Raw genomic sequence first — 15,092 nt, forward strand, 5'->3', positions numbered from 1 at the left:
CTCGCTCGAGGAGGTGAGACACACCTCGGGACGAGTCTCCTTGGAGACGTCTATTTTAGAAATTATTGAAACTGTAAGTTATCTTGGCCAGGTTAACACTACGGTCGATATATTTCTTCCTTCAACTGGTTTTCGTTCGTTATTGCATCCTTCTGCAATATTTTGAGTAACGCTACTAGCCTACTCCATTGCCAGGACAAAGGCAATGTCGGACGCGCGCATCCCGCAGGACGCAGCGCTTGGAATAACGGTTTGAGTGAACAGTTGTTTTCGTTTTACTGGTACCGAAATCAGAGGATACTGGCCTAGGAGTTAAAGAATACTTGGCAGAGACCCCGAAGTTCTGGTACCGTTGCTACGAAGTTGGCCTCCATTGAGAGCGCGTGGCACAAACCTCGTGCATCCCCTCTCACTTGGCCCTCGGAAGAAGACACTGAGAGCTCATCGGATTCACACAACGAAATACCCTTTTTCTTTTCCTTGTTCAACGAAGCAAGACTCTTTGGACATAATGCTACCTCGCGCGCCGGAACCGCGCTGGTATCGCTCGGACACACACACACAGGACCTGAGCGTCTAAGAAAGAGCAAAGGGTTCTCCTCCAAGCTAGCAGTTAACATTGAGTCCTATGAGACCAGTTAGCCGCCAACTGGTCTCATAGGACTCAATGTTAACTGCTAGCTTGGAGGTAAAATTTGCACTGCCATACCCAGAGAACGGATAAAATTACAGGAGAAAGGTAAAGGTAAAATCCTATTATTTAACTCAAGGGGAGGTGTAAAATAAACTTATTTCCAAAAATGGGACAGTATCACTTTAAACAAAGGTCGGTATTCTCTGGTCAGCTTGAATTATTATCTTCGAGATAGTTTCTCGCTTCATCAGCTGAAAGCTTAACACTCCTCCTTAAATCCAGGAGCCATAAGCCAGAGCTGCGCAGAATAATTTGAGCCATAGTTCATACAGAACATACATCTCTCTCTTGTTCTTCCCCTGTTGCTTCACAGAAGCGCTCAGCAAGGCACAGAGCGGCGCCCCACAGAGCGTGCGCCACTCTCTCCCTTTGTCTCTCTCTCTTTCTCTCTCACACAGAGCGTACACACACACACAGCGCATCCTTCATACACCCGTGTACAAACCCCAACTCCGGTGAAGTTGGGACGTTTGGTAAACTGAGAATAAAATCAAAATGCTATCATTTTCAAAACATTCAATACATTCCTTAGATGGAGAATAGTGAAAAGACAACATGTCAAGTGTCAAAGCCGAGCAAAAATATTGTTTTAGGGGACATATGCACTCATTTCTTATTTGATAACAGCAACACATGTCAAATAAGTTGGGACGGGGATCAGTGAAATGTTATAAACATCAAATAAGATAAAACAACAAGGAAGAACATTTCAAAATGAATTGTACTGATGAACAATTTGAGTGTCCAGGTATAAGACAATCACAGAGAGGCTGAGTCACTCAGAATTAAAGATGCAGAGAGAACAATTACCATAGTTATTACATAAAGTTTTGAATTCCCTTGATTTACCGTGATTGAGTGTATATAAGACATATTTTTGTCATTAAAATCATTGTATAGGTTCATGACATCATGAAATAAATATTGGCTGTAGTCTCACTCTAGCACACCGAGCATTACAGCTAGTGAAAACTTGACCATATTAAGGACGCTTCATGTGTGCAAATGATAGAGGGGTTTAACATTCCCCTATCCACCCGAGCTCACTTGAAATAGACCCAGAAGACATGGGAAACCCTCCTTTGCTTACAGAAGTCTGAAGAAGTCAATTCTTTTTGAAAATAATAGAGTCTTGCACATCCTGTGCTACAGTAAAAATTGAACATGCAACTTGTGTTAGTGCTAACTTCAAAAGTCAGCCTCCATGATGCTATGGGGGTGCAGTAGTACATTGGTTAAGCTGTTCTAACTTACCTGTAGAATTGAATACAGTACTGAAGGAAATAAATGGGTTTTGAACAGCATGAAAAGCCACTTGTGCATTATATTTGAAGGGAGACCTTCAATTACTGCCACACAGTAAGGACAAATTGCATTCTCTACTATGTTTTAACAACTTAACTCCAACATAAGGACCAGCAGGACATAAAATGGCTGGCTTTTGGTCAAGACCTGTCACACTGTAAACACTACAGAAAGGAAAACATTGCAAAACATGACAAGGAATACACCTACCATTTAAGCTGTTGAAATCATGTCCAAGATAGGAATCAACACTGTTTTTATATAAAATCATCTCATCAGTTAATGCTATTAACTGTTCAGTTTTGTCCTTTGTTTTGTTTTTAGTCTTCCTTGACATTTGCTGCCTTTTATTGTCCCGTCCCAACTCTTTTGAGACGCGTTGGATTTACAAATTCAAGAATATCCCCCAAAACAATAATTTTGGTCAGTTTTGATGGCTGATATGTTTTCTTTGTACCATTCTCCAACTAATTATAGAACCAGACTTTTTGAAAATGGCAGTATTTTGTTATCATTCACAATGAACCTTGCGTCCTCCCAACTTAGTTGGAGTTTGTACATATTGTATATTTTACTTAAGTTCTTATGCCCTGCAAATCACATCGGCTGCATCAGTGTTATGACCGGATGATGCTTTTATAATAAATGTGCATTGTGGTGAACCGTGATTGTCTTATTTGAACAATTTCTACGAAGTCAACCAGAAAAGAATTCACACAAAACCTTCAGATTATTACTCAATAATGGTCATGATTTTATGAGACGGTCATGAAACGTGGTTTATGCAATCATTAATTACACAATTGACGATTCCATAAGTACACACCTACACATTATTGATGCCCAGAAGAGTTTAACCCACTCCTCGTGCATCATTTCTTATACTTTTATTCCTCTCATATTGTAATGACACATTACATATTTGGAACCGTGCAAGAATTTTATACTTAATAATGTAATTATAATTACATTACTGTACTTCCCTTTCATTAATGGTGCAAGCCGTGCAAGAAAGTAATTCTTTGCACACCCAATATTGTAATTTCGATTGCATAGCTGCAATAGAACCTACATTTTGGTCGCCCCTTTGTGAGGAAGTTTATTCCTCACACCAAATGTGAGTTATACCTACACAGTGATGGACGGGTAACAAGTGATCAATAATAGATACAGTACAAAAGAACATTTAACATTTGACATTTTGACATAGCAATGGCCCCACGAAGGTAGATTGGTGCAGTATGTACACACACACACACACACACACACTCACTCACTCTATCTCTCTCACACACACACACACACACACTCACTCACACACACACACACACACACACACACACACACACACACACACTCACTCACTCACTCACTCACTCACTCACTCACTCACTCACTCACTCACTCACTCACTCACTCACTCACTCACTCACTCACTCACTCACTCACTCACTCACCCACTCACCCACTCACTCCTCACACACACACACACACACACACACACACACACAAGTCATCTCTGATCAAGAGTGTTCCTCTGGTCTCAGCAGTGGACTGGTGAGGAGACCCTCACACTTCATCCATCTCCACCAGTGACCTCTGGGGTCATGAGAAGGAGGGCTAGGGTGTGTGTGTGTGTGTGTGTGTGTGTGTGTGTGTGTAGGGAATCCAACAGGGGGGTCAGTTGTGCCGGGCCCGTGTTGCGATCAAAATCCTACTGCTCCAGGCACTCCACAGAGAAACACAGCCAGACTACTGTAGTGGAGCCAATACTTTGGCAGAAGTACGTAGGATGGCTCACGAGGCTACCTTATACTGTAGGTGCACTGTGATAAATATATATTTTTTAGCAGTTTTTTTTTCATTCAGAATTCTTTTATTTTTATATTCTTAAAGAATTTCCTACATCACTGTTTTTGGTTCTGGGACTGCAATTTTCACTTGATTTGTAGAATTGCGCATAGCAAGACCCAGTAATTGTAACGGTCAGTTTGTTTAAAGGTGCATGTGTAATATTTTTAGTAGTTTATTCATGCCAGAATTCATGCTGCCCATTCACAAATGTTGCCTTTTTCACAAATACTTACCAACACCATCAAAAGTATTCATTATGACTGGAAAAATTCCATTCTGAATTTCAAGAAATAGACATTTTTAGCAGTATAACATATTCCAAAACTTATTGTACTTTGGTCATACTAGTAAATAGTAGTTTATTATTTATTAAATATTCATAAAAAGATCAAAGTTGGCAGTAGACAGACATCACAGCTTCAATGAGCAGCATAGCTGTAACACCTAATCTGGCCACCATCCTACACAGTGCACCTTTAGTGACAAAGGTCATTGGGTGACCTACATATTAAGTCTATTTATGAGCATGGTAAGGCATATAGCTGTAAGTTAACCCATCCCAATAGTACACTGCCCTGAAGTCGCTCTAACAGTACCATGACCACGACCACAGATCTGTCTGCATCTCACAGGCTTCGAGGTGCAGTTGGTTGCTTACTGACTGCCAATGTTGTTTGGAAGGAATAGGAGTGTTTTCTGTCGGCCAACAACAGTATAATTACAAATTGATTGAGTAGTGGTTTAAAGACAATCGGGTCATATTTCTTAAATATTTTATCTACGGGCCGCACTGAATGAGGAGGCGGGCCGCATGTGGCCCCGGACCTCCCTGTTGCCTATCCCTGGCTTAAATACAAGGTACACCGTGTAAGGTTTTTAGTAGTTCATTTCCAGAATTCATGCTGCCCATTCATAAATGTTGCATTTTTCATGAATATTTACCACCACCATCAACTTCTAAGTATTCATTATGACTGGGGCAAATTGCACTTTTAATACATGAAAAGGGGGATCTTCTCCATGGTCCCCCATTTTGAATTTCCAGAAATAGCCATTTTTAGCTGCCAAACGTACGTTGCTAGTGATTTTGTAGAGATTGTGTCATGCTACGAGGGTACATAAGAGGCTAGGCCTCCCTTATCAGAAATTGATAATCCCTTTTCAGGAGTAGATAATTATCATGCTGTAAGCCATGTGTGGCTAGTGAGTGTGTGGGTAAATTAGAGCAGTGGGCCTCCCTTCCCAGGAATAGGTAATTTCTTTTCAAGAATAGATAATTATCAGACAATTACAGTTGAGCAGGGTGGCACAGGGGAAAGTTCACATGCACATCCTGATAGATGTTCACAAACACACACGCACGTGCGCACACACACACGTGCGCGCACACACACACACACACACACACACACACACACACACACACACACACACACACACACACACACACACACACACGCACATGCAGAACACTCACAAGCACATGCACATGCTTCTAGCAAATGAACATAAGACATGTTTGACATACATGAGATAAGGTTTGCCAGGCCAGATACATGCACTTAATGTTCTGAATTGTGTGTAGCCTATAGTATATAATACATGTATTGAAATTAATTATATCTGACCCACCACAGTGAACACCATTAAAAGACAGGTTACAATACATTGTAACTTAAGTTACTTAGCATTGTAACCAGGTAAATATTACAGATGTTTGCCCATGCCCTGTAATGCCTTACATTACTGCGTTAGGCCTACTGCAAAAAGTAGCCTACTGCATTGTGGTGTTCCAACACACAGGAATAGTATTTTACTTGTGATACTTTTATTTTGGTACTGGTGAACAATGAGTTCTTATTGGCTGTTCTGTGAGGTAGAAATTGTACTGTACCTCTAGGTGCTGGCTCCCTCTCTCTCCTGCCCCTGCCGTGTTAGGTAGTGCACCGATGTACAGTGGCTATGGTTATCAATAAACCCAGTTAAGTGTTATCTTGCATGTCCGCCGTCGTGTCCTTCCAGTTGTCTGCTTAAACAATTTAACTACGTGTGTAGCAATACACCACATGCATTACAGTCATTCATTACTTTTGTAACTAGTTACTCCCAACACTGGCCATCACTATGACAACTTCGCGAGGAACAAGTGCGGCCTTGCGTCAGGAGAGCCTATCTCACGCCTTTCGTAAAGTCTTCACGAAAATAATAGAGTAATTTTCGCGGTGCATTCACGTTATTGCCCCCCTTTCGTAAAGTCTTCACGAAAATAATAGATTAATTTTCACGCTGCCTATTCACTTGAATTGCCCCACTGCTGCTATGGTTATCCAAACGTCTGCAGGGGCGGGGAGGGGTGCTGACAGAACACTGCTGATACACTCGGGACTCACTAATTCGACGCCCTTTCGGTACTTAGGCCTTATGTCCCCTAAACCTAAACCTAAACCTAAACCTAAACCTAACCTTAACCCTACTTAACCCTAAACCTAACCCTAACCTTAACCCTAACCTTGACCCTAAATTGCTTGTTTGAAATGTTTGATTACCATGTGACGGTAGGCTACCGTCGGGCAATTCAAGTGAATAGGCAGCGCGAAAATTAATCTATTATTTTCGTGAAGACTTTACGAAAGGCGGGCAATAACGTGAATGCACCACTAAAATGACTATTTTTTTTCGTGAATACTTACACGAAATGAGTGAGATACGGTGGGCGTCAGACAGGTCACCTCGCGAGCGCGCAACCCCAAATCTTGCTGCAAGTGGCATGGGTCAAGCACAACTGACGCGGAAGTTGTAGGAGTGCACGAACACGGGTGTGACCGCTCTATTTAATAATTAATTAAATAAATAACATAATTCAAATAAGACAAATTAGAGAGTAGGCGTACAGTAGTTTTATTTCCGTGGATCAGACAAAGCATTGTCAAAATAATGTTCTGATTTCAAATTATTATCATACAACAGATAATAATGGCGAGGGCAAGAGATTGTCTTGTCCATATAATAATCACTAAGTTGAGTGTTAAAACCTGGACATGATATGAACGCTAAAAGCTTTATTCTTAAACGATATGAACGTCTAATGGTAACGTGCTGATGCATGGAAAGCGCGAGGTGGGAAAAGTTTCAAAAGACACTCGTCAATCTGCTTTTGGTCACATTCACTTTCGACAATTCAATGGAAAACTTGTGCATGCAGACAATTTGGCGGTGATTTGTACAGCTGCAGCTTAGATATTGGCGTCAACAAACCATTTGGATAATTTCCATAAAAGGTAGCCTATCTGGACTGGTTACCTAGCTGGCGCCGATTATTACCAAAAGCGCTACCAGTGTATTTAATGTTGCGTCACACTTAATTGCTGCGCATTCTCTCACGGCAGCCTGTCGCAGAGAGATATCCGCGCCGACAGTTTTGATTTTGGCTCCGACGGGTTTAATAGGTCTGCGCGCACTTGTATTGTGTTTCGGTGATTTGGTAATTCCAATCAGCAGACAGACACGATGGAGCCAAGAAGACTCTATCTAGGCTACTTTTTAACATAGTAATAAACTTGACATGCAGACAAACTTGTCACACTAGTGAGATCTGAGTCTGTGCAGCCACAACTGTACTGACGTGACACAACTGATCTGTACAGTCAACATCGTTGTTGTTTTCCCCGTTGGCTATTGTGGCAGAGGGGAGACGCCGGTTGTCTTTTCTTCTGCGTTATTTTCCTGACAAGCAGTCTATAAGTTGGGACGTGCTGGCCTTGTTTGTAAATGCCTTTGTGTCACGTGTGTAAGTTCGTGATTATTATGTAGCTTCTATTTCAGCACTAATCTACTTTCAGAAGTGTAACGTGAGCGTTGATTAATACTTAGAAAATAACTTACGGATTAGTACAAGAATGTCACAGTAGGCCTAATGCCTGAATGGAATGGAATTTTGACAGTTTGACACGGTTTTGTCAGTCAGTTTCAGTACAACATTTGTTTATCCAGGAAACTGTCCCTCTGAGACTATAGTGTCTTTTCTGCCAGGGAGTTCTAGTCCGAAATGGCAGCCAAACAAAAAAGTTCTAGACATAAACACATCAGGTAAACAGACAAAATGCAGTAGCAGCTACAAGTTTGTGGAATAACTGTAAAAGCTATGGTTATAAAGTCCACAGGCGGCGTACTATACTACACAAACCAGGATTCCCCCCTGCACGTTAGGCCTATTTAAAAGGTGTCCACCTTTACAACTGACTCCACCTTTACTAGATCCTTTTGATGTTTACAAGGTCATTGGGCGACCTAATTTATTTTTGCATAATAATTTATTTATTATTGCATTTTTCAACATTATAACTATTTTTTGTTGTTTTATACTTCCCAGTGGGGAACTGACTCAAAGACCTAGAAGATTGTTGTTGTGTGAAAGAGGGAGCACAGAAAAAAATAGTGTGTCATGCCCCATGTAAGGGGAGTCTTGGCTTGAATCTACAGGTATGTAGACAGGGTTGCCAGATGAGGCTGATCATTTCTAGCCCAAAAAATGCTCAAACCCGCCTAGAAGCACAAAATCCCACACAATTCTATTGATTTCTTTGGCAAAAATTGGGTGGATTTTCTGCTGAATGCCGTTTTTACCCGCACACGGCCATCATAAGCAGTCCAATATGGCGGGAAACAGCCCAATATGGCAACACTGTATGTAGACGGCCTCGACATGGTAAAGTTTGGGAACCCCTGCAGTAGGGCACTGGGCTGCTATGCTGGCGACCCGGGTTTGATTCCGGCCATTAATGGCTTAAAGGGACACTGTGTGAGATTTGTAGTTGTTTATTTCCAGAATTCATGCTGCCCATTCACTAATGTTTCCTTTTCCATGAATACTTACCACCAGCATCAAATTCTAAGTATTCATTATGACTGGAAAAATTGCACTTTTCATACATGAAAAGGGGGATCTTCTCCATGGTCCGCCATTTTGAATATCCAAAAATAGCCATTTTTAGCTGCAAAAATGACTGTACTTAAACCATACTAGAAAATATTTGTTTATTAGTTAGTAAACTTTCATGTAAAGATCAAATTTGGCAATAGGCAGCCCAGTTTCAATGAACAGCATAGTTGCAGTACCTTTTTTGACCATTTTCTGCACAGTGTCCCTTTAAAGACCATATGACACTTGGGAAATATTGTAATATACACAAACACATTGAAAGTAAGCATAAAATATAGTCACTTGAAGTTGGCTTTGATCATTATGATGGAAAACATGATGTTTTATGGCCTTTGAACAGCGAGATTTTTGACATCTGCTGGCGCGCTTCCCACAAGTCCGTCACGTGACCGATGACGCACGCTCAGGAATCTATAGGCCTATCAGGACTGTCTTGACGCCTGTCAGGATTACCTGTCTGTCACAACTAACATGGATTCCGTAGTGGGTCTAGACAACTCATCTGACGCATACTCGGAGCCTGAAACATTTTTGAAAGTAGAAGAGTCCGACCCGATACTGGAAGATAGTGGTGGAGGCATTATGCCCTACAGATAGGCTACGAGCCGTATCTGGATGAGATGGAGCGACGAGGCTCCGAAAGTTCGGATGGCGAAGCAGAAGGCGCTGTCGGTGGTGCTGCTGTGACAGACCGACGTCGGGGTGCCAAGAGACGTTGGCAGGCTACAGCGCGTGGAATGGTAACTACCTTCTTGTTCATTTTCCTGACAATGAACCGAGAGTAGACTCCGTAAGGTAGTGTAGGCCTACTTTGTTGTGATATCGTTTGTTTGTACCATGGAGCATTTGTGTGCAGTCTACTTCTCACATCCCAAAAGTAGCCTAATAGCCATAGGGGACTGTACCGATCGCAAAATGATTTTACGTCTCAGTGCCTCATTGTCTTCATCTTTATGTAGTTAGGCCTATATTATTATTTGTTTTTTTTTTATAAAGGAACACCAAGGCCGTCAGACCAATTACGCAGTTTGCCCTGCGCCATGGCTTGGCTCCAGTGCCTTTCCTTCCGCGAATAGGCTACTCCGGACTTTTACGCGAATCAACACTCGACATTGACACTTTGTGAAGTTCTGTGATTATTTCCAACACTCTTGCCTTTATCTGTCGCATTGTAGGTGTTCTTGTGGGAGGTGTGCGCCGATGCAAACAGTAAAGGACTCTGTGTGCTGCCGTGAGCAGCCCAAAGTGTGCGCCAGGAGAAAAGAGGAGCGGGAACACACATCCGCTGCGTAACAGAACATTCTGGCTTTCAGCCCGTTTGTCTGAACGAGCACGTTCTCCGCACCGCATATTTCCACTACCGGCAAGACTACGGGGACGTAGAGGGAACGAGTGAGTAGCCTAGTCATATTGTAAAACCATTTGTATGGAATAGTAGGAACCGTATGATTTCATATCAATGATGTAAACTTGTCATGCAGGCCTACATCTAAAACTCATCTGTTTTTTTCTCTCTTCTGATCATCTATCAACTTTTAGATACACTGCATATAGACAATTTCTTAGATTTTGCTATGACTACCTGGGAATACACGCCAAGGTCCCCTTACCTTCCTTTGTGGTGTGGTCCATCCGGAGAACTTTTCCCTCTACAGATTACAGGGGGTTCCAGGACAACAGCCCGTGATGTTGCTCATGCACAAGTGTTGATAAATAAATGACAATGAATGTCAATACATGTTACCTGTAGCTTCACATGAATTTGTCTTCATTTTGCAACTCACAACAGCGTACAACAAATAGCCCTAGGGGGCGCCAAACACAACCACACCAGTGGCGGTTTTAGAAAGTCTGAGGTCCTAGGCAAAGAACAGTTTCGAGACCCCACGCCCCTTGGCCTAGGTGACACCAAACATACAACTTCAGCAGTGGCGGTTTTAGGAAGTCTGAGGTCCTGGGCAAAGACCACATTTGAGGACCCCCCCCACACACACACACACCCCACACACACACACACACACACACACACACACACACACACACACACACACACACCACCACCAGCATCAACTAAGATGTAAATGTATTGGATTTATTTTATCTATTACTTTTTGAGAAGAGACAAGTCAACTTCTTGGGAAACAAACAGTTGAACATTTTTCTTTTAGCGTTATTCCAGAGACGAAATCCTGAAATAAAGTGATGAACCATTGGAACATTCTTGTACAAATTGTAATAGTCTTGACTGCATCAACCATTCCCATCCTGCTTAGATGTATAATCCCTACCTGCTCCTTCAAGCTTACTTTTACAACTCAGTTCTTTGCTTATCAGTTCACTTGATGTCATAATAAATATAATGAGAGTTAATATTTGGACAATTGTATAGTGTTATGATTCGACAAATGTTCTTCCATACTAATTATATCCAATGAGGATGTCTCAAGCAATGCACATCAGAGTTAAAAGCACATTGAATGATTCAACATCAGTGGCCTCATGCCATGCTCAGGCCATCACAGTCATGGAAGGTAGAGGGGTGGAACAGTTAGTTGGTCAGGGTACCTCCTTTACAAATTGTCTCCTCCCTCTGTACACCATCTCTGGTGAACCTTTGCTCTTCAACATGAGCATAAGGCAGTCCCACCCCCCAAACTCCTCCATGACCGAGACACATGCAGCCCGCCAGGGCCCCCACATACAGCCCGTTAGGGCCCCCATTACCTAAAGGAGGGCCCTTGGACTAGTTGCAAATGCCCTAATTGTCCTCCTTATAGCTCTGTCCCTGATCATTCATTTGAGCTTTTTCACCATATAACTTGGCAGTTTTGATAGGTACTGTTTTTTTTTAAACTTCTGAGAGTTGTGATTGACCAATGACTGAGGCAGGAAGACAGAAATGACGGGGATAGGGTATGGAAAAATCTAATTTTGCCCCATAAAATTACTTGGGCATTTTTGCTAGCAAACTGACAACTTACACCTTCACCATGGAAGCTTATCGAGTAGTCTTTATCATGTGGTGTCCAAGATGTTGTGCAGTACTTCTGGGAAAATACAATGAAAGCCCACATGGGTATTGGGGGGCACTGTAGCAAAACAGACATGAAATGAGTGGGTAGGATATTCAAAATATCACCTCAAGGTCTCTCCATCTCAAATGACTAAAGCACATATTACACACCCTGTAATAACCTTTTTCAGAACCCCAAGGAGAGGATGGAGCAGGTGGTTCCCAACACAGTAGATCAATGCACTCAACAGAAAATATGAAAATAAATGTGTTTATTACATGCAGTCCAGCTCTGTCCAATTTTAAACAAAAGTATGAGTACATGTGTGGTGTAATTACAACAGTAGCACATAACACATAACTGTAACACTATGTATGCCATTGTACCATATGTACAGTGAGACTGTCTACTAAAAAAACACTAAAAACCTAACAAGGACCTGGCCTGGTTCACACCAGATGGTGTGTGTGTAGCTTTGGCGCCCCCTGCTGGAGCAGAGCTACACATACTATCACCGCAAACTCAATCCAACCAGTGGAGAATCAGCTGAACATACGACAAGTACATTGGTCTACTTTTTACTCAGATAAGTCACCTGAGTTGGAACCATTTGTATGCATAAGTGTGAAAAAAAGAGAGAAAAAAAGTGTCCTTCCAACACACCCTGTACTGTGGTTTTGGAATTACCTGCATCAAACTTTTGGTAATGTATTGAAGGGTTGTTTGTGGCGCTAAAGCGTGTTGTGTGTGTGTGTGTGCTGACTGCTGCCCTCTTATCCGGCTTTTTTTGATGCGCTCAATGGCTCTGGAACAGGGGATAGGTCTGGAATGTCAAAGTCATCACAGCTGTAGTCCTCACCTCGACACATGGCCTCCACCATCCGCATCAGCTCTTCAGCATAGCCTGTTGCAGAGGAATATGGGGACAAGGTTCAAATTAATCCTACAATAGATATAGCACACGAGTACATCTCAAATCCTAATCTTATCTGCTATGAACTTTCTATAGTCACTTCAGAAATGGCCCCAGTCTATCTGAGACATACTACTACACTGTAACAAATAGCTGTTTATTTACGGCAATTCTACAACAGCATTCTACTGTTTTTCGAAAAAACAGACAACTACTGTGAAAATATTACTTTGAGTCACATATTGAGCATAAACAGTAAGTACTGCACAATAGCAGTATTCGCCGTTGTGGAAAAAACTAGAGATGCACCGGATCCTGATTTTTAGGATCCTGCCGGATACCAGATCCACTGAATAAGATCCTGCCGGATCCGGAACCGGATCCTACAAAAGGGTTGAAACATATAGTCTACTCGCACACGTGGGCCCTTTTTATTACGTTGGCGCAAACTATTTTTTAGACTCATTGGCTTATTGCCACACTGCCTGCAATAGCCGCTTCCAAAGGGATTTCACTCCATGCAGTGATTGGGGTTGTGAAAGACTGAAAAGCCTAGGCTAGACATGCACCAGATCCTGATTTTTAGGTTACATGCCGGATACCGGATCCACTGCTTAAGATCCTGCCGGACCCGGACCCTATGAAAAACTCTATTATCCTGACGGATCCGGAACCGGAACCGGATCCGGTGCATCTCTACAAAATAACAAGTTATTTTAGGCAGCACCATTGAAACCCATTCATCCTCCACTTGTCCGTGATCACCATCAAACCTCAATACCACCTGAAGAACTGAAGTCATTCTGACTGGTTAAAGATTATCTGATACTATCAAGCATGATGAAACAATTTCTAAGGAAACTACAATACTTAAAAAGTGCTTGATGCAGCAAAGTGTGAGTAGCACATGCATTTTGATAGTGATGAAAGTGTGAATGGCTGAAACATTTTAAGAACTTGTAACACTCTTGCAACAAGCGGCCCCATCTAAACCAATCTGCTAATCAGTGCCTAGCCTCACCTGAGTAGGGCTGTTATGCCATTATTCAATTACGGGCGTCACCTGCCAAGGGCCTGATGACTCTGGTCACATGGTACTCTTGCACCTGTATATAAATCTGGACTATCAACACTTCAGTTGCTTGCCTGCCTGCTGGCTGGCCTGCATGGCACAGCATAGCACTTGTTTGCCTACAAGCTTGCCTACAAGCTTGCCTACAAGCTTGCTTACATGCTTGCACACTTTCCTCTTTGTGAAAGCTTGCTGTATGTGGCATCATTTGTGGCATTGTTGCATATAATGTGCCTGCTGCAAATTAGGCATTGCTTTGAGAGCTAGCTTGTAGTGCTGCTAGTTTGCTGTGCTACTTGGTGCAAAATATTTTTTTTAAAGACTGACCAATGCTATATTCATCATTGGCTCATCAAGAGATACAGTAAAAAGCCCACCTTGCACACTATCATTGTAACATAGCACTGTGTACTCTGAAATTTTATTCATGCCCACACTTTCAAAGGACCACCGCAAACCATTTTCTCAATACAGCATTGCGGCATAGTATCATGCTCAAGGCACTCCAGTCATGGTGAACGATGGGAGGGTGGGGTGGTAACATGGCCAGGGTACCACAGTTATGGAGAATGATGGGTGGGGTGGGAAGTTGCCATGGCCATATTCATGAATACAACTATGACCCAGTATTTGCCTGTCATCACACAGTACAATTCAACTTTTTAACTGAAATGTACTGTTATTTTTCTGTAGAGTACTGTTATTTAACAGTTCAATTGCTGCTGAAAAAATGTTATATACTGTGATACATTAAACAGCAATGAGCTGTATTTGATTTTTGGTGTGAAATAACAGTAGAATTACAGGTAAATATAATTGCCAGTAACTGCCGTTATTTTGCAGGGAAATTTTCTTAGAGTGTACTCTTCCTTACCCTGTGCTAATGTCTTTTGAAACAAACAAAAGTGCAAGTCCTGAGACATTTACAATCATTGCTCTGTACATTTTTTTGTGCACTGGGAATGTTGCAAGCTGTAGCTAAGTCCTTGATTGAAAGCAGCTTTGGATAAAATAGTCTACCAAGTATAATGCAATGTCCTAAAAGTACACTCTAAGAAGATTTCCCTGCAAAATAACGGCAGTTACTGGCAATTATATTTACCTGTAATTCTACTGTTATTTCACACCAAAAATCAAATACAGCTCATTGCTGTTTAATGTATCACAGTATATAACATTTTTTCAGCAGCAATTGAACTGTTAAATAACAGCACTCTACAGAAAAATAACAGTACATTTCAGTTAAAAAGTTGAATTGTACTGTGTGATGACAGGCAAATACTGGGTCATAGTTGTATTCA

This window comes from Engraulis encrasicolus, chromosome 16, assembly GCF_034702125.1.
Source record: "Engraulis encrasicolus isolate BLACKSEA-1 chromosome 16, IST_EnEncr_1.0, whole genome shotgun sequence".
NCBI lineage: Eukaryota > Metazoa > Chordata > Actinopteri > Clupeiformes > Engraulidae > Engraulis > Engraulis encrasicolus.